Source organism: Lissotriton helveticus, chromosome 6, assembly GCF_964261635.1.
Source record: "Lissotriton helveticus chromosome 6, aLisHel1.1, whole genome shotgun sequence".
Lineage (NCBI taxonomy): Eukaryota > Metazoa > Chordata > Amphibia > Caudata > Salamandridae > Lissotriton > Lissotriton helveticus.
The window spans coordinates 288,602,544-288,625,063 of NC_136067.1; the positions used below are offsets into that span (position 1 = coordinate 288,602,544).

At 43.6% G+C, this 22,520-nt stretch overlaps 1 pseudogene; it reads left to right on the forward strand.

Moving 5' to 3' along the window:
• The first annotated feature begins 313 nt into the window (after positions 1 to 313).
• LOC144765540 (18S ribosomal RNA) lies at positions 314 to 1,558 on the forward strand (annotated as a pseudogene).
• Positions 1,559 to 22,520: the final 20,962 nt, after the last annotated feature.

Below are 22,520 nucleotides of genomic sequence, written 5' to 3' on the forward strand. Positions count from 1 at the left end.
CATCTGTTTTAGTTCCTCACAGCCAAGATCTAGCAGTATGAATGAATGATACATTTATTGTGTGATTACTTAAAACCATTACAATTTTTAAAACATATAGCACATGGTGATGGACCAGTTTAGATAAGGGTTGGGAGCTAAAATGATCTGTAAAATCATGCCAGCAATTTCATATGTAAGTGGGCAGTGCTGACTTTGTAGTTAATAAAAATAAAGAGTCAATACTGTCCTTGGATACTATTAGGAGGGAATAATGCTAAGCAGGTGCTGCTCATTGTCAATACTGTCCTTGGATACTATTAGGAGGGAATAATGCTAAGCAGGTGCTGCTCATTGTCCTGTGAAACTCTGGCAGTAGTTAAGAAACATCTCTATCATTGACATCTTCCTCATATTAGTTTAATTCGCCCAACATTAGGAAATTGTTGATGCCCTTGATGCTCTTGACTGAGTGTCTGAAGCCTTTCCTTTGAAAACAATTAGGGTGTTCAAAGCAATCCGGTCGCCTGAATACTTCAGCCAGGAATAATAGAATATGTCTGCGGTTCTATTTTGTTTGTTTTCAGAACTGCAGCAGTTATTAAGAGAGATGGTCATTGCGTCGCTAGATGTGAAAATCTTGGACACACACAAGACGAACCAAAGTGTAAGCATTTGCCAAGAATGTTTTCATTAATCAAGAACAAAAGTTAGAGGTTCGAAGATGGTCAGATACTGCCATAGTTCCAATCATAAATGATGCGGACTAGAAATCCGGCGGTGTAATTCAATTGTAGAGCAGCTTTCATGAAACCAATGTCTTTGAGTTCTGGGGGAAGTATGGTTACAAAGCTGAAACTTAAAGGAATTGACAGATCGGCATCACCAGGAGTGGAGCCAGCTGCTTGTGTTTAATTTGACTCAAAACAGGACAGCTAATCTGGCCATGCACTGAAAGTCGACAGATTGATTGCTTTTTCTCAATTCTGTGGGTGGTGGTGCAAGGCCGTCTTTGGAGCAATTTCTCTGGTTAATTCCTATATTAAACAAGACTTCTATTTACCCCAAAAGATCGGTGTTAAGCTTCTTGGAGGTGACATGGGGCACTTACACGAGGCAGAGCAGTAACAAGTCTTTGATGACCTTACATGACCAGGATTGCACGTGTGCTGTAATGAACAGATTAGCTTGTTTCTATCCTTCTTTGACAGGTTCGGGCAACCTGTTAAACCCCATTTGTGATCGGGACTGAAATAATTTCCTATTACCAAGGAATTTCAAGTAACTGTGGGCCATAATCTTGTGTTGATGAAGTACCTGCCGTTTGTGCACACTGCCTGTTGCTACTACCATTTGGATGGTTTAATGAGGCCTTCTGATTGGCCCTGATGGGGTTGGCAACAGCTCTGGCAGAGCACCGGGATGACAAATTGGATGGTTTAATGAGGCCCTGGGATCTACCCTGACGGGGTTGGCAAAAGCTCTGGCAGAGCACCAGGAAGACGGTCAAACTTGATTATCTAGCAGTAGTAAAAGTCATAACAAGGTTTTCGTAGGTGAACCTACGGAAGGGTCATCAAACATGGAGCTGCCCGAGTGATTAACAGCACCAGACCGAAGCATCTGCTGCTTCTCAGAAGGCACCCAGGGCATAGGGCCAGTCCCTCCACTAGCACGCCCTGGCCTATCGAGTGATCAGCGGCCCCTTGAAGCTTCATTGAGGACCTGGCATGGGGCACATTTTTCTACCTGGGAGGACACAGTCTAATGCGAGGGAGCTGGCAGGTTACGCATCTGCTGTGGTGGCAGGGTGGGCTCTGCGGCTGAGCACAGTGAGTGAAGAGAAGAAGAACCCAGCGCTGAATCACCACCTTTCCACAGGAAATGTGGCTTACAGGAGACTGACTCCCCAGCTTCAATAATGGGACCCATGAGTCCCTTGCTCGAAGCTCATGCTGCAGACGTAATAAACTGATACCACCCCTGGCACTCTGAGATCAGGTCTTCTCAGACTGTTTTGAGATAGTTACCCTATTGATAATGTAGTGTTGCAATAGTAATACTGCTCAGGATGAGTGAGACCGCAGGCTTAAACATGTAGTGTATGTGCTTGGCTGAGGAGCCAATCGGGCAACACTACCATCTGTAGGATTATAACTGAATGCCTCTAACTTAGAATCCCTCCTAAACTCATTGTTAGTGCATGATAGGGAGCCTCAGCGGGCCTGGGATAGCCGGCCCCTGGGTCCGTGTATAGAGACTCTCGCTTGGGGACAGGCGTGCACATGGAAGGGGGCCACCTCCATCGCTATTGGTGTACTATGTGTTTGTAGGGCACCTGGTGCTAAATCATTTGCAGATGACCTAATTCTGTATCAGGGTTTCATAGCATTGAGATCCATTGAAAGCCATCCTCTGAGCCAAGCTTTTGTCTCCTGCCACGGGAGCCTGCACCCCACCCTGGAGTCCCTCTGCCACCGGCTGGTGGCAGGTACGCCGTGGTGGCCCATGGGAGGCCACCTCCACCGGGTGCTGCACAGCCCAGATACCTCCCTCTATTACCCAGAACTGGAAGGTGCAGTGACGGGGGCCTGATCCATCGCAGGTCAGCAAGATTACCAGATAGCCACTGTGGATGCCAGCAGAGTCTCCTGGAGGCAAGAAGCCAGTAGGTGGCACTAGTATGGAGCTTCCTGAGTGCTAGCCTCATTGTTGGCTTCTGTGCTCGTAGGCCTGGGTTCTGGTAACCAGTTCACCCCGGGCTTTCAGGTTGCCTGGCTGGCTGAGCAGATGATCAGTCACTGGCTGGCTGACTAAATGACCAGAGAGTTAGCAGATGCGGGTACCTCTGACTTCAGTCTCTCTCCTGGTTCTGTAAGAATGTGGGGCCTTAATAGTTGAGGAAAAACAGCTTCCCAGGCAAGACCAAGTGAAGAGGAAGTTGGCTGGGGGCTTAAACCTATATTCCCCATAAGAGGCAGGCAAAGCATGGCTTTCTCCTGGGAGGACAGCTCCACACAGACCAAGACAACAGGCACTGGATATGACCACCATTCTTACCAGGAGTAGGGTGGTGATGAAATTATTTCTCATTTAAATCTGATGTGTGCATTAATATGAACCTTTTGCAATTAAAATGCTAGGATGTACATAACTATGACTTTATAACTTACTCTAAACTGGGCCTCAACTAGGCCTCAACTCCATTTTGTAATAATATGGCTGCTGCGTCATAATTTCCATAGAAATATATGTATCAATGACACCGCATGCAGCAAAATATGCAGTTTGTTTTAAAATTACAAGTTCTTCTCGAAGAACTCCGGAGCAAGCTCTTAGATAGTTGCCAAGGCTCTTTCTGATTGCACACTGTAATCCATTCACTATGAGTCTTTACGTTGTTCATGTAACCCAGGTTTGTTTTGACACCTCTGATGACATTAGCTCAGAAGAGTCCATAATTATTGAAGAGACCATAATAAATATTGAGTTAGGGCAGGGGTCTACAACCTTTTCTGAAATAAGTGCCACTTTTGTTCAATAAAAATCCTCTTGAGCTACTAATATTATTAGAGATGTAATAGTAACCACAAACGACCAGATTACATTAGTGGCCACCATATACAGCTGGCTCTACTCTTGGCACCCACACCCAAAAGAATTTGTCAGGTTTCAAGATGTGCTACAGTTAGTTTGTCAGTTTTGTGATGGCAAAAATATCACTAGTGACGTTTCATTCTCAAGGCCGATCCAGCAATGGAAAACTATATGGTGTGCAAATTCAGGGAAATCCATCACCAGCTTAGCAGGCCGAATTTGACTTTTGACCAGGCCTAGTTACAAAACATGCAAAAAGAATAGATGATGGACGGAATGCTGAACAAATGAAACATTCACCCCCAGTCACAGATCTGGGTTAAATTCATCTTTCTTTGCACGCCATGCCATTCCAGTTTAGACCCAGCCATATGGAAATCAGTCTTGACCATGTTCCCCATGTTGAGCCCGAACTGCCAGGCTAGGTCCTCCCTGGACTAGAAACAAGCATCCTGGGACTTGTTTAAGGTATCACCCCTCATCAGCCAGTTTAGCTGAATCTGGTGGCAGAGGGAGCACGGTTCCCCTTGGAACCAAAGAAAATCATCTGTGGCATCGCCCATGGATCGTCCCTCAGCCCCACCCTCTTAAACACAACCATGACTCCCCCACGGCCAACATCGTCATACCACACTGACTCAACATAATCTCATGTGTCAATGACAACCTGCTTATCCTCTTGCTGCCAGAAGACCCCTGCACCACTAGAGCCATCTTCCACTGATGCTTGATGAACAACACTGACTGGATAAGAAACAACTTTCTCAAGCTCACACAGACAAGACAGAAGTCCTCATCTTTGGGAAAAACACCTCTCCATGAAATGACGCATGGTGGCCTACTGAACTCGGCCCATCCTTCTCTCTGACAGACCACGCCCGCAACCTCAGCCTCATCTTGAACAGCAAGCTATCTATGAAAAAACAGGTCAACACAGTCGCATCCACCTGCTTCCACATGCTAAACATGCTTCGCAAGATCTTCAGGTGGCTTCCAGTCAACACCAGAAGGACTGTCGTGCAGGCCCTCATCACCAGCACGCTGGACTACGGGAATACACTACAACACAAGAACCATTGCGCCATGGTGCAAGAGTGCTTATGCTGGTCAGCATAAGCACAAGCACAAGCAGAGGACAGCAGAGGACAGGAAAATGCCATCTAATGTTCAATATGGTGCATTCCTGCTCTCTCCCTTTCACAAAACGCAGAGCAGTAAAGTGTCTTGCTGCGTTGAATAAAAACCATGTTCTACCAAAATCATGATGCAGAAGGGAGGAAAATGGAACCACAGAAGAAAATGCCTGTGGTGGAGGAGTGCAGAGAGAGTTCATGTGCCACCGTGAGTTCTTTTGTTAGCGACCTGTTGGAGGGGGCAGTACAGCTAGGAATGCTTTGTGACCCTTGGGCACACTGGAGTAGGTGATTGCATTGCAGGAGACAGGTTTTCCAGTGATTGGCCACTGTCAAAGTGGTATGTCATTGGGAAGGGCAGTAGCTCGGTCTGGTCATCAGTGGAGCAATAAGTGTGCCAAAGGCACTAATGCAAGACTTGAAAACCTCTCTCCACGCTTGGGTGGGTAGAAGAAGAAACCAGTGAGTTCCTCTCACTCCTAGGCCTCGTTAACAGTGCACCTGCTGCTCTTTTCATAATTATTCCACTGTACTTCTGTGCAGCCTTCAGTCCATGCCACTGGTGGGAACATAATGCCACTAGTGGACAGGAGTCCTTTCATGCAGGTGGAACACAGGGCCTATGGCAAGTGTAGGGCCGGGCGGCACAATGGAGCGCACTCAGTGGGAGTCTGGGGCTGGCACTACCGGTGTGTATGTGTGAAATCCTCAGTGCAGGCTTCGCTTCATCCTTCCTGTACATCTCTTTTTGAAGAAAGGAGGCATGGGTAATCACAGCTGTAGAGGTGGAGAGGAGCCAGATGCTGGTACTATGATGGGATTGGTGATGAGGTGATGGCACAAAGGTTTCCATTGGCTGGAGGCTGAAGCAGGAGCAGTAGCTGCTTCATCACCTCCGTGTATTAAAGAAAGGTGCAGTGTCTGGTACTACATTTTTAATTTCTGATTAAAATTAGTCATAGCCAACATACACTTTACTGCATGTGTTGTTATTTTGACAGACATTAATGTCAAAATAACATTTTATGATTTTAAGACTATTGTATCTAAAATTGTTCACGTGAGTCCACACTTTAATTCTAATACTGATGGACTGCCACAACTCACTTCCGTTCTTGCTGGCCGGATAACTCGTATAGGAATTGTGAGGCAACTTCAGTTTGACAGCTGAGGAACTTTACAGTATTCCTTACTTGAAACCCCTCGGCACTAGCAGGATGAAAAATGCATCCACTCTTAACCCCACCGTGTCAACGTCAAATCACAGCAATAATGAGGTTTAGGAGATATATTGTGGTTACCGATTAGCCCAAAGTTAGTAGTATGAACCTGTTTTAAAGTTTGGTGGCAATGGGATATCATCCAATTTCTGGAGAAAATATTGAAATGTTTATTTACTCAATGCATGAAATGAAAATTCTCTAGCTGCTTCAAAATGAATTGAATTCTTCTTTTGACATTTTAAGCATGTTCTCGGTCAACCACCCAGATGCTCACATGCCTGCAGCCCTCTTCCTCTGGAAATCCCAGCTGCATGAGTTGAAAGATGAAGGCTATTTCAGGACCAACTTTACTTCACTTACTTACTTTACTGCTTGAGCGAGCACCAGGCACCCTCTGGTGAATATTCTGCCTCGTTGCTTCACTCGCCGTCTTCTTCCAGCTGTCCTCCAATAACAACATTGCCTTATTAAGGCCATCATAATAAGTGGTTTCTTAATTCCTATGGGGCTGATGACAACATTATTATAAGATGTCTAGAAACAGCAAAGATAGCTTCACTTTCTCACCGAGTTTTAGCTGCTAAAAGCAGTTATCTCTGGGTGAAACTCCAGCCAAAAATGAGGAATTACTTGTGGAATTCCCTGGTAAATCCACATTTCTTAGCAGGACTTTTAGTGGGATGAAAAAACTGGAGGGCCTCTCAAAGGGGTGTGGTCAATGTAATTCAGGGCGTGGCTTAAAAACGTTAGCTAAAAATCTGTTCTTAGCATAGTGTGCCGCCCGACTTGTATTTTTCTGTTTCTATCATTGCATCCAGATATATGGTACAATAAGTAACATCATACCTACAACAGTCGGGTCTATTGGCATTGTCAATGGTTGTTAGTTGCATAATATTGCTTTTATATAATATTGAAAAAGTTTCCGCTTAAAGCCCTGGTGACACTACAACAATGTTGCTGCTCCTGAGTTTCAAAAAGAGAAGGGAAATCCAGAGAGAAAATGACTCTCTTTAAAGGATTTCCCTTCCCCTACAAGGCTTACCTGGCATGACGTCATGGCTAAACTTCTCCGCTAGTGAGAAGTGAGCAGTTGAGCATTCGCACATCGATGTGCCTGCTGTCATTGCAGGCTGGAAAAAACAGACCGCATATGCCAGTGCACAAAACAGAGCTCGATAGAGACCCGTTTTGCGGCTTCCTTTAAAAAACTGACGGAGCTCAGCACCGGTGAGACCAGGCCCACTTAAGCCCTGTTTCCTAGTGAACTCTCAGGGCACAGCTCGTAATGGGCTCGATTTTCCTCACACTTGAATTAACAGTGTCCCTGGTATCGGGAACCCTATGAGTGGGGAAAATCCTGCCCATTTACTGGGTCCCTCATATTCAGAACATATGCGCATCGTAAGATGCATTCACTTTGCACAATTTAGTCACTAAAGGGACGTCTCTTTATTTCTCCTATTTCACATCAAATGTCAATGTTTTTCCCCTTAATTTTTGGTGCATGAGGTTACATTGTGGCTGGCAGGCAGAAGCCACATGAAAGTCAAGTGTCAAATGCATCCTTTATGTGGCCTGGATTCTTATTACTATACTCCAAGAAGGGGAGAGCGTGAAGCAACACAAGGTTCGCTCACCTTCCCAAACACATAACCATAAATAAACAGCAGGAGGAACCCCTACCAAGCTTAGCCTATCCTTCCATACCAGACTAAGGTATTAAAAGGTCTCTCGCCTACTGGAAATTCAAGTGGCATGCATCATCACGGAGACCTCGTCCAGATACCTAGTGTGTAGCCAAGGAAGCTATTTGGTTATTGGGTGGGAGTCTAGATCTAAAATAGTCTGGAGTGTCCTGAGTTTTAATATATTACATGTTGTTTTTAAAGGGCCCCTGGACAGAGGGAAAAACAGGTGTGGGTGCACTAAGGAAATTAGCAACCCCGGTATCCCTGGGTTAACATGCTTCAGCCATCGCACCAATGCCTCACTGGACTAGATGACTTTCATCAGGACCTCACAAGGATCCAATTAGTTTTCTTATTTCTCTTTCTCCTTTCTTCTCTTTCTGTCTTTTTATCTTGCCTTGGGTTACGGTTTGTTGGTGAAAAACGAGCCCCAATATCATAAAATGAGTGCAGGTGGGTAAGGCTGAGTAAGAATACTTCACATAGGAGAGCGACCTCACCCCAGAGAGCGCCGGCAGCATATGGAATATTATGTCTTAGTTTGTTCAATCCTTTGGTAAAGGAAGCTTCACGCTGGCAAAAGGCAACATTGTTTTATTGTTTAGCTTACAAAAGTATGAGTCTTCTGCCTAAATCAGAAGGGTTCACATGTATTCTTGTAATACGCTCAATTGCACTCATGATACACCTGCTAAACAAATATGTGAGGTCTTAAGATCTGATCTCACTTCTTGTGATGAATCTAATCAAGAAGAACTAGTCTACCTAGACGTGGTAAGAGTCACAAGAGTGTATGTTTGATGATGTATGTACAGAAAAAGTTTATTTCTTTTTATAAAGCCCTCACCCACCAACCTAGTTGGTGGCATGCTTCATCATCGGGCCCACCCGATGACACCAAATGTGTCCCGGGTGTGGCACAATGCCTGTGTACAGCAGAGCAGGTGTGTAACTGGGTGTGCAGTGTAGGCGACGTGGAAAGTGACAGATTTAAAAACTGTGCAGTGGTCCCATTACCCAAAGGTTTTATTTTAATGTTTGGAGCCCTGGCAGTAATAAAAGCAAGGTGTTGGATGTAGGTGGAGTGGTATTTAGGGCACTCCTGCATCCAGTGGGTGGTCTACATGTTTCAGCCAGGCCTTAATATTTAAACTGGCTTTCCTCCGGACCATGGTGATGTGTGCAGTTGGTGACTAAGCTACTAATTGTGTCATAGATGTGTTGCAGGCGCTAAGGTGCACTATGTGAAAGAGGGGGCTTCCCTCTCAAAGCATTATTACACATAAAAACATGCAAGACAATACAAACATACAGGGAAGAAAGTGAGCAATTTATGCATCATCACGTCGAGTTTTGATGACCGTTTCATCCGTGTGTTTTGCGGAACTAACGGCGGGGTGAGGTAGATTACAGTGAAAAAGCCGATATATGCGGTAAGGTGAGTGGCAATAGTAGAACTACCTCCAACACAGTTTTGACAACTTGGGGCCTTCCAAGAATAATGGGACACTACTCTTGCAATGATTGTAGTGTGTGCCACTTAACAACACACCACCAAGACACTGCTGCTGGAGCCTGGAAAAACCTGGACACAACAACAACACACCAATTGTAATTCCACTAACATAGTGTACCTTATTGAATGCCCATGTGGTCTGCGCTACGTAGGCATGATCAATTGTAAAGTACGGACTAGAATTGTGGAACACAGAAGCACTATACGGTGTAAGAAAAACATCAGCTGTCTCACTGATCACTATTTCCAACTAGGACACACACCAAACGACATATCCTGGACAGTGATCGAACAATTCAATCGCACTAAACAGAACAATGAAAAATTCTTATTGACAAAGGAACAACAATGGATTTATCATTTGTCCACTCAACTACATGGTCTTAACGATTCCATCTCGTGGCTCAGCCTGAATTGAAATAAAACAGACACCCCTTAATGCGCTCATGCCTGGACTGTCACTCCTTTGATATATGTATAAACCCCACCGGGTTAACAGCTAGAATCTAAGCCTCGCCCAGTTACTTTTGATAACAAATAAGGCGTAACTGCAGCACACCATATAGCCTGTAATACAAGCGTTGTTGCACATCTGGGACACATTCGGTGTCATTGGGTGGGCCGGATGGTGAAGCATGCCACCAACTAGGTTGGTGGGTGAGGGCTTTATAAAAAGAAATACAACTTTTTCTTTACATACAAACATCATCAAACATACACTCTTGTGACTCTTACCACGTCACGGTAGACTAGTTCTTTTTGATTAGATAGATTACTCCAGGGGATCAGGACTAGTACTCTTATCCTCTCTCTCATTTTTGATACATTATTAATATAACTTCTTGTGATGACACTTCCTATAAAGCCATGGCTTGTGATACCACCTCCTGATATCAATTCCTGTGATGCAACGTGTGACCTCACACGCTGTGATGTCACGTGCCATGATGTCACACGCCGTGGTGTCACTTGAATACTGCCTCACTAGGTTAGTCCCCCCTACTTCTTTTTTTAGGACTTATGCCCTGGTTACAAAAATCGAATTTGTTGTTAAAAAAGGTATAAAAGATAGTACACATTCATTTTTTAGTTATAAAATATTTTAATAAGCTATCTTGAATGTAAAAATTAATGTAACTATATTTTTAATAAAACGTAACCATACATTTTAAGTAACTCACTTTTAATAGTTTGTAAAATATATTAAAAACATTATTTTACTTTAGGAGGGACTGAGTTTTTTTATTTAACTTCAGAAAAATAATTTTCATTTTATGCAATTCAATTCCATTTATTTAAGTTCTGATTCAAAATTAAGTTATTAGTTTTGTGGCATGTTTGTATTTTGTTCTACATTTAAAATAAATATAATAAATGAATTCACATTAATATTTAACATAAATAGATTTGTAATATTTTCGAGTTAAATACACATTTTCCCCTAACCATGCAGAAATCTTAGCCCCAACTTCGGAACCATCCTAAATTAAAAATAGGGTAAAATCCACATCGCTGCTGATGATATTCTTCTCCTGTGCTGGACAGCAATAAAAACGGGTGTGGTCATGACGAGCTCAGCTCGTCATGAGCACCTGAGAGGTATATGCCATGACGAGCTGAGCTCGTCATGAGCACCGAAGGGGTTAAAATATTTTATAATTAAATAATAAATATATACTATTTTTATGTATACAATTTAACATTAAATTATGTTGGCTATATTGATTTACTATTTTAAATAACTTAATTTAATTTAGCATCGTTGGGGTTTTATTTTAATTCCGTACCTCTAGTATTATCTATGGGAGGGTGTTGCAGTACCAGTGGTTGGCTATGTGTGGGTGCTGGATTAGTATTGTTTCTTTAGTAGTAACTTACACTCTGACTTTGTGAATAAGCAAAAAGTAGTGAAGTTACCCAAAAGTGTAAATGACCCTTGTGTATCAGGGCCTAAATGCCTGCAACACAAATGTGCTGTTCCAACGGAGGCTCCCAATTTCCAGAAGTAGTGCCAGAGTAGCTCTCGCCACATGAAAGCTTCTCAAGCAATATTCCCATCACCCTTAATGCACGGGGGCTGAGATTGAGTCAGTAGGTCCTGTGCATGGGTGCCAAGGCAGTATTCCTGGTCTCCCTGCCTGCACTGGTGAGTCAAGCAGCTTTGGGAGGGAAGCCAGTGAGGCCGGCAGGAAGCCATCTTTTATTCGTTTTATATTTACATGTATTCCTATTGGTAGTCTTAAATTCAGCTGTAAAATTGCAAAATGTTGTCACTCAGAGACATGACACGCCAATTTTTGACAGCTGTTCTCTGTGCTAACCCAAAAAGTGAAAGACATTGTCAAGCGAGACAATGGCTGAAGAGGGCGAACCACTACCCATTGTATGTTTGCAGTCCTGTGGGCTGAGACAAAAATGGCGCTAATAAGCAATGACTGTATGAACCTGGTCCAAAGCCCCTTTATGTATCATTATTATTATTTAATATAGTTTTATATTCTTTTTGCATTACAAGAGGCTGACTACAGCTTAAGCTGTCTCTACACCAGACCTAAAAAGCAAATGTAAATAAAGATACACCCCAGGGCACATAATAGAGCTGGTTTTCAGGATGAAGCACTCTCTGAAAGGGGTGAATTGCGAGCAAATTGTCAAGATGCAACCTGCTATGGGAGGCCCTCACTTTAGCTTCATATCTAAAAGATGGCAACTCAAGATGTCAATCAATTTATCAATTCGCATACTCATTTTAAATGGATATCAACAACCTGACTGGCATTTACTGTTGTCAGGATTACCATTTATGTAGATGTGTGATTCTGAGGTGAATGTGGCCCTGTTTGTTCTTTCATCACATTTCTGGCACGTAATTATGCACACCTGCACATATGGTTATTTGCCATCAAAGGTAAGCTCGAGTGCCACAAGTATACTTGGATTTGTGTAATAATTTAGTCAAATGATTCCAGTTGCCTGCAGTAGGCTGAAGATGTTCTGTTGTGTCATGCCGCTGAGTAGCTCACTGTGATGCAATCATGCTGATGCATTGTGGGAAATGCTGCACATTGATGCCTCACCGACTTCACACGCCAATCGCAGACACATGAGAATGGATGGTGGCGCTCGTGCTGGCACCGGAAGTGCCCTGAATCCTGCAATGCAGCATTAACTTTGTGATGAACCCCTAACTCTGAATAGGAGCCAGAATGTCAAGGACGTCTCTTCATTAATCTCAATATATATGTAATCATTCAGTGTGGAATGGCAAATGGAAAACCACTGCACCCAAATAAGAAATATATAGACGCTAAACAATTCAACCGACCGTGCATCCGGAAAAGGCTGTCATCATTTTTCACAGTTGCACGGTAAAAATAAATTGCATTCATAGAGCGCAACTGCACTTTGAGATAAGAACGGATTGTATTCGGAGACATTGCCCTTGCGATGAGAATCCCAGCCACACGTCTGTATGTATTTTAAAGAACATATATCTCAGTCTGTATCTGACTTTAACCGAAACTGAATGTTAAAGATATTTATGCGTAGAATCTGCGCTCCCCACATTTGTATTTATTACATTGCATGGGCTTGCATATCCCTGGGACGCACGCGATAAGCCAAAAATTAATGTTGACTATAAAAATTAACCTGAAGAAAATATGGTGTGCATACCACCCCTTCCATGAAAGATATTTATGCAGCATAATTGTAAATATTATTCCATGGAGTGTGCAGGAACATTGTTTTTGTTTCAAATGCCTCACTGATGTGCCAACCTTTTTGCTGGAAATGAAGGTCAAATAAATTCTTTACGATACAAGCTTAATGAGGTGAGTAGCTGTAGACATGGCTATTTTCTGATTGTAAGGGCCTTATTACGAGTCTGGCGGTCCACAGACCACCAAACGCATGGGGGCATGGCAGTGGTGGTCTTCTGACCACCCTATTATGACCAGGGCAATCGGGCCGCCCTGGGACCACTTCAACTGCCAGGGATTAGAGATCCCTGGTGGTGGGGCGGTAGTCTTGAGGCTGCAATATGCTTGGCGAGGCTACAGCGGCCCTACCAAGCATATTACGAGTTTCCTAATTGCCACAGTTTTTATGACGGTGCACCCCCCATGAAGTGTAGCGTGAGGAAATAAAGAGGGGCCTATACGCCCCCGTTGCACCACTGCGCCCTGGGACGCACGCAGGGGGGGGGCACATGTTGTGCCCCCCTGTCAGCATGCACCCCCAGTTCCTGCAGAGCATGGACTTGACAGTCTATGCCCTGCAGGTACTGCCGTTGACGCTTCCATTACCAATTGTGGGAATGCCATAGAACTGTCCGACAGACAGTAGAAAACTCCTAATCTGGCGGGCGGTTTGACCGCAGGTTTGGAGGTGCGGGAGCGGGTTGGTGCCACTCCCCCAGCGCCAAACTCATAATAAGGGCCTTAGTCACTTCACGTATACAAACCAAAGGGTTCCCTAGAAAGCACCCACACGCAAGCAGGAGTTTGATCAAAGCTTTTTCAAAATAAGGTTAAAACTGTACGAGACAGGAATATTGAGGAAGATACTGGCAATGCCCTAGAGGCTCCATTTACAGGAGGGTCATGCAGAGCAGTGAATAGAACTGGAAAAAAGCCCTCCTTTCAGAACACACCTCACAAGTGCCTTATGGCATTTTACCTCCAATTATATTCTCATATGGTATGGAGGCAGACAGCCTTCTCCTCCTGCAGGTCAGAACATACAGACCTGCCCCCACATAAAGAGAATGTTTATGTGTTTAGTTGCATTGCAATATCTACAAGAATGAATGAGGATATTAGTTATGATTAGAAGTGATGAAGGAAAATTGTTAGATTGTGGTCAGACTGGATGTGATTGGTCAGAGTAGGTGATGTGTGGTAAAGTGTGTTAGCTAGCATTCCTATTCTGCAGGTAGATTAGAAAGATAAAAGAAGACGAGCCACTGGCATTTCTAGAAAGATGATGGTGGTGGCTACATGTTCAGTTCATGGTTCAGTCACTCCTCTGTCAATCAAAGCCTCTCCCCTCCCACGTACTGCCAGGTTAAGAGTAACCCAGAAGGTTCTCAGTCAATCTGCAATAGCCCAACTGGATGCCTGGTGTGCATATTAATTTAAGTTAGCACTGTTCCATGGGATGGAAAGTGCTGTAATTTCCTCCTTAATAATGTTCTATTTATGGCTATTACCCACTTACTGAGATGCGCAGCAGTATAAATACTGCTCTAGAAACAAGGTTAAGGCAGGCAAACATGGTGGGTGCTTGCATGGAAGAATCCTCTTGGCATATATTGATGATATTCACTATGACGTGGGAAAAGCACCTTCAGCCAATAATGAGGTTGGTCATGGATTTCAAATGGCTAGCATATACATCATGGCTAGTAAGTGCCATGGGGACAAGGGTTCAGCGATTTGTGACAGTGATGTAGTTAATGGAGGGTAAGGCGTACCCATTACAGAATGGGAGGTGCCAAATGATGGAAAAATGTAAGTCTTTTGTAGCAATCAAGAAACGGATTGATTAAGTAATTTACTTTAATTCAGTTAAGCATAACATGTGGATGCCGTCAGCTTATCTCTAAGGGGCTCAGCTGCTATCTCAACATTCGATAGCGAGCGCCTGAGCTGTGACAACGGAACATTCCAAAGTGGGTGGAAAGGGAGGGGAGTCAGAGGGGAAGAACAGAGCAGTCCAAGTTACAACACATCATCCTCCCTAGGGAAAGAGAGGGAAAGTAAGGAGGGAATAATAACTGGGAGAGTCAGGGTGAAGGTAAGAGAGGAAATATCCACCCACAATGATGGCCCCTGGTCTTTCGCAGAAGACCACAGAAACACAACACTTTGTAACACTTTACCAATCACGATCTCATCATGTATTGTTTGTGCCAGTGAGGAGGGATCCTAGGTCTATCACTTTTCCTGTATGGTGGGACCCCACCCTTGATGTCTCCACCCTCCATTCTTCCTGAGCCTACACTAGTTTTCTCCAACTCTGTGGGCACCACCCGATCATGGCTCCATAATCTTCCATCTTCCATGACCACTGTGTTCTTCTTTGGCATTCTGATGGTACTAGGATCATAAAACTTTCCGTCTCCTTTTCTTAGTCTCTCTGGTTTCCTGACGTAGACTTTTTGTCCTTGCTGGAACTCTCTCTCCTTGACTCCCCACTTCCTGTCATACCATTCCTTGTATTTCCATTGATTGGTCTCGATCCTCCTCTTGACTTCTTTGGGATCAATCTCTTCAGTTTGCTTTCTTCCCATCCAATTAGGGGTCAGCTTTGTTCCTGGTTTCCTTCCTCTAAGTAACTCGAAGGGTGTGCATCCTGTGGTAGATTTAGGCGTGGTGTGATATGCCCATAGCATGTCTCTTATTGCTTCATCAATGTTTTTTCCAGCCTGATTGGCCAGCTGCATGCACTCTTTCAACATGCGGTTTACTCTCTCCACCTTGCCATTCGCTTTGGGACAATACAGTGGCGTGCGAATTTGGGTTATGGAGCAGTCTTTCAGGAACTCCTTCATTTCTTCAGAGATTAGCTGCACTCCGTTGTCCGTTACCAGTGTCAAAGGGATACCCTCTCGCGAGAACACCTCCTTCATGAATTCAATGATCGACCTTGTGTTCACATTGTGGACCATCTTGCAAGTTATCCAGCTTGAAAAGTAATCCACCAGAACAAGCAGGTACCACTCCTGAGATCCCTTGCCATGGATTGGACCAGCTATGTCGAAGCCTAGCTTGTCCCAGGGAATCTCTGGAACTTCCACCGGTGACAATGGTGCTCGTCTAGTGACTTTTGACTTGTCACTCAGGCTGCATGCGTAGCAGTCTCGTACTTTGTCTTCCATTTCACTGTCCATTGCTGGGAACCAATAGTCCACACGTAGTCTAGCTTTGCACAAGCTGCGGCCCAAATGACCTTCGTGAGCCAGTTCCACGATCTGGTTCCTTAAAGCCTCCGGTGGAACAAGCTTCCCAGACTTGAGTATGAAATTTCCTTCAACAGAAAGATCTTCCCGCACATTCCAATATGGTTGGATGTCAACTTCCATGTCCTTGCACTTCTTAGGCCATCCAGTGAGGATATGTTTCTTTACCTTCTTCAATACTTCATCTTTTCCCATCAGGGTTACCCACTCATCCTTTTCTACCGCAGCTAATCTCACCTCCAGTATGGAGTCACCATTCGACTCTTCTTCCTCCTCTCCTGCTGCCGGTGCTCTTGATAAAAAATCTGCAACCCTGTTCTGTTGCCCTGGAATATAAGTCACTTTGAAATTATATGCTTGTAGTCCTACGGCCCATTTGGCAATGCGGGGCGTCATGCTTTCCATGTCCTTCTTAGTGAATAGTGGAACCAGTGGCTTGTGATCAGTTTGTATCTCAAATGGAATGCCCCATATGAAAAACTTATAATGACGGATAGCCCAGTAGACCGCCAGAGCCTCTTTTTCTATGGTCGAATAATTCGCTTCTGATGAAGTGAGGGTCCTTGATGCAAAAGCCACAATTTTGACTTTACTTCCTTCTCTTTGCTCTAAGGTCGCCCCTATGCCTCTATTGCTGGCATCTGTTGAAATGATTGTTGCTCCATTTGGGTCGAATTTGCCAATGAACGGGGCTTCAATGATTGCTTTTCTTATGCTCTTCATGGACATCTCTTGTTCTTTACCCCAAGCAAAAACACTATTTTTTTTAATCAAATCTCTTAAAGGTTGCGATACCATGGCAAAGTCCTTGATAAATTTGGCCATGTACTCAGCAAGCCCTAAGAACGATAGTATGTCCTCCTTGTTTTTTGGTATGGGGGCGTCTCTCACAGCTCTGACCAAGTCGTACTTAGGCTTGATGCCTTCCTCTGATAAGGTGTGTCCCAGGTAGTCCACTGAACTTACTCCTAGCTTGCACTTGCTTGGTTTAGTGGTGAACCCTACATCCTTCAGTTTCTCCAAGACCTTCTTTGCCATCTCATTGTGTTCTTCATCGCTACTTCCATAGATCAGTATGTTGTCTTGGAAACAGATGGTCTTCTTGCAATCTTTTAGCACATGTTGCATGACTCTTTGGAAGGCTGCGGCCAAAGACGCCAAACCAAACGGCATTCGCAAAAACTTAAAGTTGCCAAAAGGGGTGGTAAATGCCGTTAGGATTTGCGAATCAGGATGTAGCTTGATTTGGTAGTATGCGGATGATAGATCTAGTACACTAAAGTACTTGGCCCCCCTGATCGTGCTCAACATTTCACTGATACGGGGAAGTGGAAACCTATCCACTAGAATGTTTGCATTTAGATCTCTCAGGTCCACACAGAGTCTTATGCTGTTCCCACCATCTTTCGCCGTGATAACAATCGGGGCAAGCCATGCTGAACTCTCAATTTCCGTGATAACTCCTTGACTGATCAATCTTTGAAGCTCTTGTTGGAGTGGTTCTCTCATGCGCAATGGTATAGATCTGGTTTTGTGCACAACGGGTGCTGCCCCCTCCTTGAGAATAATCTTGTGCATATAGTTCTTGAATACTCCTAAACTTTCACTAAATACCTCCTTAAACTCCTCAGTGAGGTCCCCCGCTATGCCTACCAGGTTGATGAGTAACACTTGTTCTTTGTTATTCGGGTCTAATTTCATACCCAACTCCTTCTGGTGTTTCCAGCCCAATAGGGTCGAGCCACTAGTGGACACATACACTTTCCCCACCGTGTGCCTGTCTTTAAAAGAGATTCTCATTGTCACCATACCCTCTAAGGGGATTCTTCCCTTGTTGTACCCCTTGGGATTTATATCAGCTTGCATCATTTTAATAGGGTGGTTTGCAAACTTATCTTCAAATACACTTTTGTCTACCAACGTATATGGTGAACATGAATCCGGATACATACTGAACTTTACACCATCAAGTAAAACATCACATTTGGGATAAATGTCATCATTATTTTCTTCCTCTTCTTCCACTTGGAAGATATAAGATTTCACCCCTTCCTCATCCTGAGGAGACTCTTCAACGGCATGTACAGCTTTGCTGGGTGTCTTACAAACTTTGGAATAGTGCCCCCACCTGTTACACTTCCTACATTGAACATTTCTCGCCGGGCACTTCCAGTTGTTGGCCAAGTGATTTGAACTACCACACTTAAAACACACCATGGATCCTGTTTTACTACGAACAATTTCTCTACTCTTATCCCCTACTTTGCATATGGTTTCTCCCTCTGTGTGGATCTTGTTTTCTGCCCTCTCTTTGTTTGTCCCCTCCTGTGGTTTCATTTCTCTCATACAACGTGCGGTGTGTTCTAGGCCTTTAGCTATGTTGAGGGCTTCTTCTAAATTGGGATTCTTAGTGAGTAATTCCTCTTGTGTTTTAGTATCATTAGTGCATCTCACGAGTTGATCCCTAATCAACGAGTCTGTGAGTTGCCCAAATTCACAAGTGGCAGATAATCCTCTCAGCACTGCTATGTATGCACTCACCCTCTCCTCTTTTTTCTGTGCCCTCTTAAAAAACTTGTGTCTTTCCATTACCACATTTATTTTTTCTTTAAAATGTGACTCTAACTCCCTCAAAGTGCACTCATAGACGTTAATACCCTCCTCTACTTCCACCTGTTCATCCTCCACCGACCTCCCCGTTATGTCTTCATAAATTTTCCTACCATGTGTGCCTAAATTGTGGAGTAGTATGTGCTGTTTCCTTATGTTTGAATAATTACTACCTCCTATTGCAATAAGATACGATTTAAAAATACCTTCCCACCTCCTCCAGGGAATAACTGGTTCTCCTAACTCGTTAAGGAATGGTGGAGGTTGACTCATACCTGCGCCAGCCATTGCCATGAACTGTCTTAAAATATTTTTTTGTTGTTGTACCTTTTTTTTAAAAAAATGTGAAAGTGGAGAAACAATTGCTGGAGATAAGGTAATAGTATTTAAGCAAGAAAACACTTCTACGAATAATTCCCCACAATTGCAATTTACACAAACAAAACACAATGTCCCACCTCAATATATATATTTAACACCGAGAAAATATATTTAGAAGTCCCCTTTCAATTTCTGACAAATCAGGCTAAGAAGCCCAAAGAGGCATAGGTCACCTCCCCCATAGGCGGGAACTTCCTGTGGAGGAGTGTCTCTCCAAGTGGTTCCTGTGAGAACGAAGCTGTTTGAGGAAAAAAGGTGAGTCTCCACTCCTCACTTCGTGAAATTCGTTATACAACAGACAGTTAATTAGATTAGACTCAAATATCGGTCCGGGAGCCGGTAAACAGAGCTAGGAAAAACGGAAGTGAGAGGTACGTCGAGCTAATTGGTTTTCTTTCAGGCAGAATGCAGACTCGCGTCCTCTTCAGCGGGCGCGCAGACACCCAAAACACACCACCTGGTGTTGGAGGGAACACCGACGGGAAAGATAATAGTCGGCTACCGGTTAATCAAACACTGCGGTGCGCCCCGCTATAACACCATAATGCGCCGCCTCAAGCAGAGTAGAATTGTCCCCTCATCACAGCCTCGAAATGCATTAAATCTACCCCTGTGCCCGACCTGACACACGAGTTAAACTCCCACGCGCTGCTTCAATTTTCGTCGAAGAAGACCCCTGTGCCCGACCTGACACCCGAGTGGTCCACCTCCTCACTGCCTTAATTTACTTAAGAGCAAACCCCTGTGCCCGACCTGACACACGAAAATCCCCCTACTAGTCAGCTGTTTAATTCACGCAGCCTGCTTAACGGACCCGCTAACACACACTTCAAAATGCCGATAAGTGCTTCCAGTATTCACATAGCCAGCCCGCCAGCGCTTCAGCCACAGCAGCGGTTAGACTTAACTGCCTACTGTCGATCACCGTAGTCTTCTTGTTCCATCATCCGATAAGCATATATTTCATTCCAGGGAAACGACATCCACTGTCCCTGGCATAGTCTCCTCACCTCGTCGCCAACAAATGTAGCAATCAAGAAACGGATTGATTAAGTAATTTACTTTAATTCAGTTAAGCATAACATGTGGATGCCGTCAGCTTATCTCTAAGGGGCTCAGCTGCTATCTCAACATTCGATAGCGAGCGCCTGAGCTGTGACAACGGAACATTCCAAAGTGGGTGGAAAGGGAAGGGAGTCAGAGGGGAAGAACAGAGCAGTCCAAGTTACAACATCTTTCTTAGCTACAGCTGAATACGACATGTGGTTTATTAAAAGCTATGAGAGTGTGGCAACCACATTCTCCAACTTCACTTAAAATTAAAGTTAAAGTTACCAACAATAGGCAACTAAAAAGAACAGTATAAAAGTATTTTTATGGATTAAAAAAGTGCCAATTTTATTCCTTCTCCCTCTAGGCTTTTCATTTTTGTTTGGAATGGAGGATGATTGCATTGGAAGACACGGACACAGAGTGGAATTGGGTACAAATTAAGTATGAGTGCTTTAGGGTTTTCGGGATTCTCTGCAAGCCTAGGCACATATTTTTAGCACCAATTGTATTGCCTCAAAGAATTTCCTTATCTTAAAGTAGTTGACAAAGATAAAAGTATAGACTTAGGATATTTCTTATTTTGCTAGCTAGAGGTAGTTGATATCCCTATAGTTAATCGTCCAGCTCTGAACAAATGGTTTCTGACTGTCTCAAGTTAATGATCAACTAATGATGAGAGTGCATCACAGTGGAATGCAAGACATTCATCTGCTGACCATCACCATGCCAGAACATTTCTTTATATGGTCTACTGCATTCATCTTGCTCATGTGCACGCATAGTAATTCACATTCGCCAATGACATTGAGTTGGTAGTGGTAGAATGCAATAATAGCTAATAACAGAAAATACATCAGCACTCTGCATTTATTTCCATTGACATTGCATTGGGGAGAGATTTGACCTGTGGATGGTTAGTTGCACCATCAATTACAAATAAGCGTATATTCACCCCATCTGCATTTATTTCCATTGACATTGCATTGTGGAGAGATTTGACCTGTGGATGGTTAGTTGCACCATCAATTACAAATAAGCGTATATTCACCCCATCTTCTTTTGGGGTTTCTTCATAGAAGCACTTGTATCACAATTTTTTGTATTTCTAATTTACCTACAGAACTTGAATCAGCCTAATATTTAGCTTTCCAGGATCCAATCATAACAGAAAGTCGGTTGTCCACCTCAATACTAGATGGGAGTTATGGTAAAAAATCATCATACATTTGTGGTTCCGGGGTGCAAAGGCAAGATACTTGGACTTGTTTGTTTGACAGAGTCAAAGCAAATGATCTAATAGCTCATTTAAGAGGTCCTCTCCTTGTAGACTCCGGGAAAAGTAAGATTGAAGGGTGAGATGAGGATCTGATGCACATCAATTGCAGCTCAAAGAAAGTCCCCCTAGTAATATAATAGTTATAATCTTTGCAGCTGAGACCATAGCTTGATTCAGAAGTGTTTGTAAGGGGTGTGACTGGTATGATACAAGTTACACATTGTTCTGGGGATTCAGGAGTCACCTTGAAATGAGATGTTGGTCGTTTTTGGTGCTACAAGGCAGTCAGTCAGTCACAAATATTTAAGGGTCGACGAGCAGGGCAGCCATCTCCCTGGAAAAGGTACAATATCTAAAGTCCATGAACAGGAGCATTCTTTCATGCTGCGTACTGTCCCAAAGTTGCTTGAGCTAGGAAACAATGATCATCCTTTGATTTGTATTGCTGAAGACGTCACAAAGGAGGGTTTTCGTTGTGGTACTGGGCAACGAAGACCCAATACAATGCAGCTCATTTGGAACCCAGTTCTTCAATGCATGCCTAAAAGCATACCTTGCAACATCAGTGATAGTTCATTGGGCAAGTGGTAAATAATTGTTCAGTAACTCATTTAATTACTAGCCATAGTAGCAGCCAGTTGTCGTATACCTGGCGCACCTGATTTCAAAGCACTTTCTGTGCTTTCTGCCATCAACCTTGATTCAACCAATGTGTCTGTTATGTGGTAGTTGCTCAACAAATGGGTATCTTAAATGGATGTGTGTTCTTTGTTGTGTGTCCCAACGATGTTGCTGACAAAATATACAGCTATGTTTCCGCAGGGATAGAGTTTCCTCTCAGCCAAAGATTTGTTGCATAGGTGCATTTAATTACTGATCTGATACAGAATTAGTGGATCTTAGCAACTGTTTGGGTTGTTTGAGATGTGCAAGTGCATTCACTCATTAGATGCCTCCTTTGCATTTCTGCAAATTCCACTACAGCAGCAGCATTTTACTTATAGACAGGGAGTAGACCCCAGACAGCTATCCTGATCAAAGAAGCAGAACATACTCCCTGTGATCTCTAAACTTTGTACTCAATACAACTCTCTTCT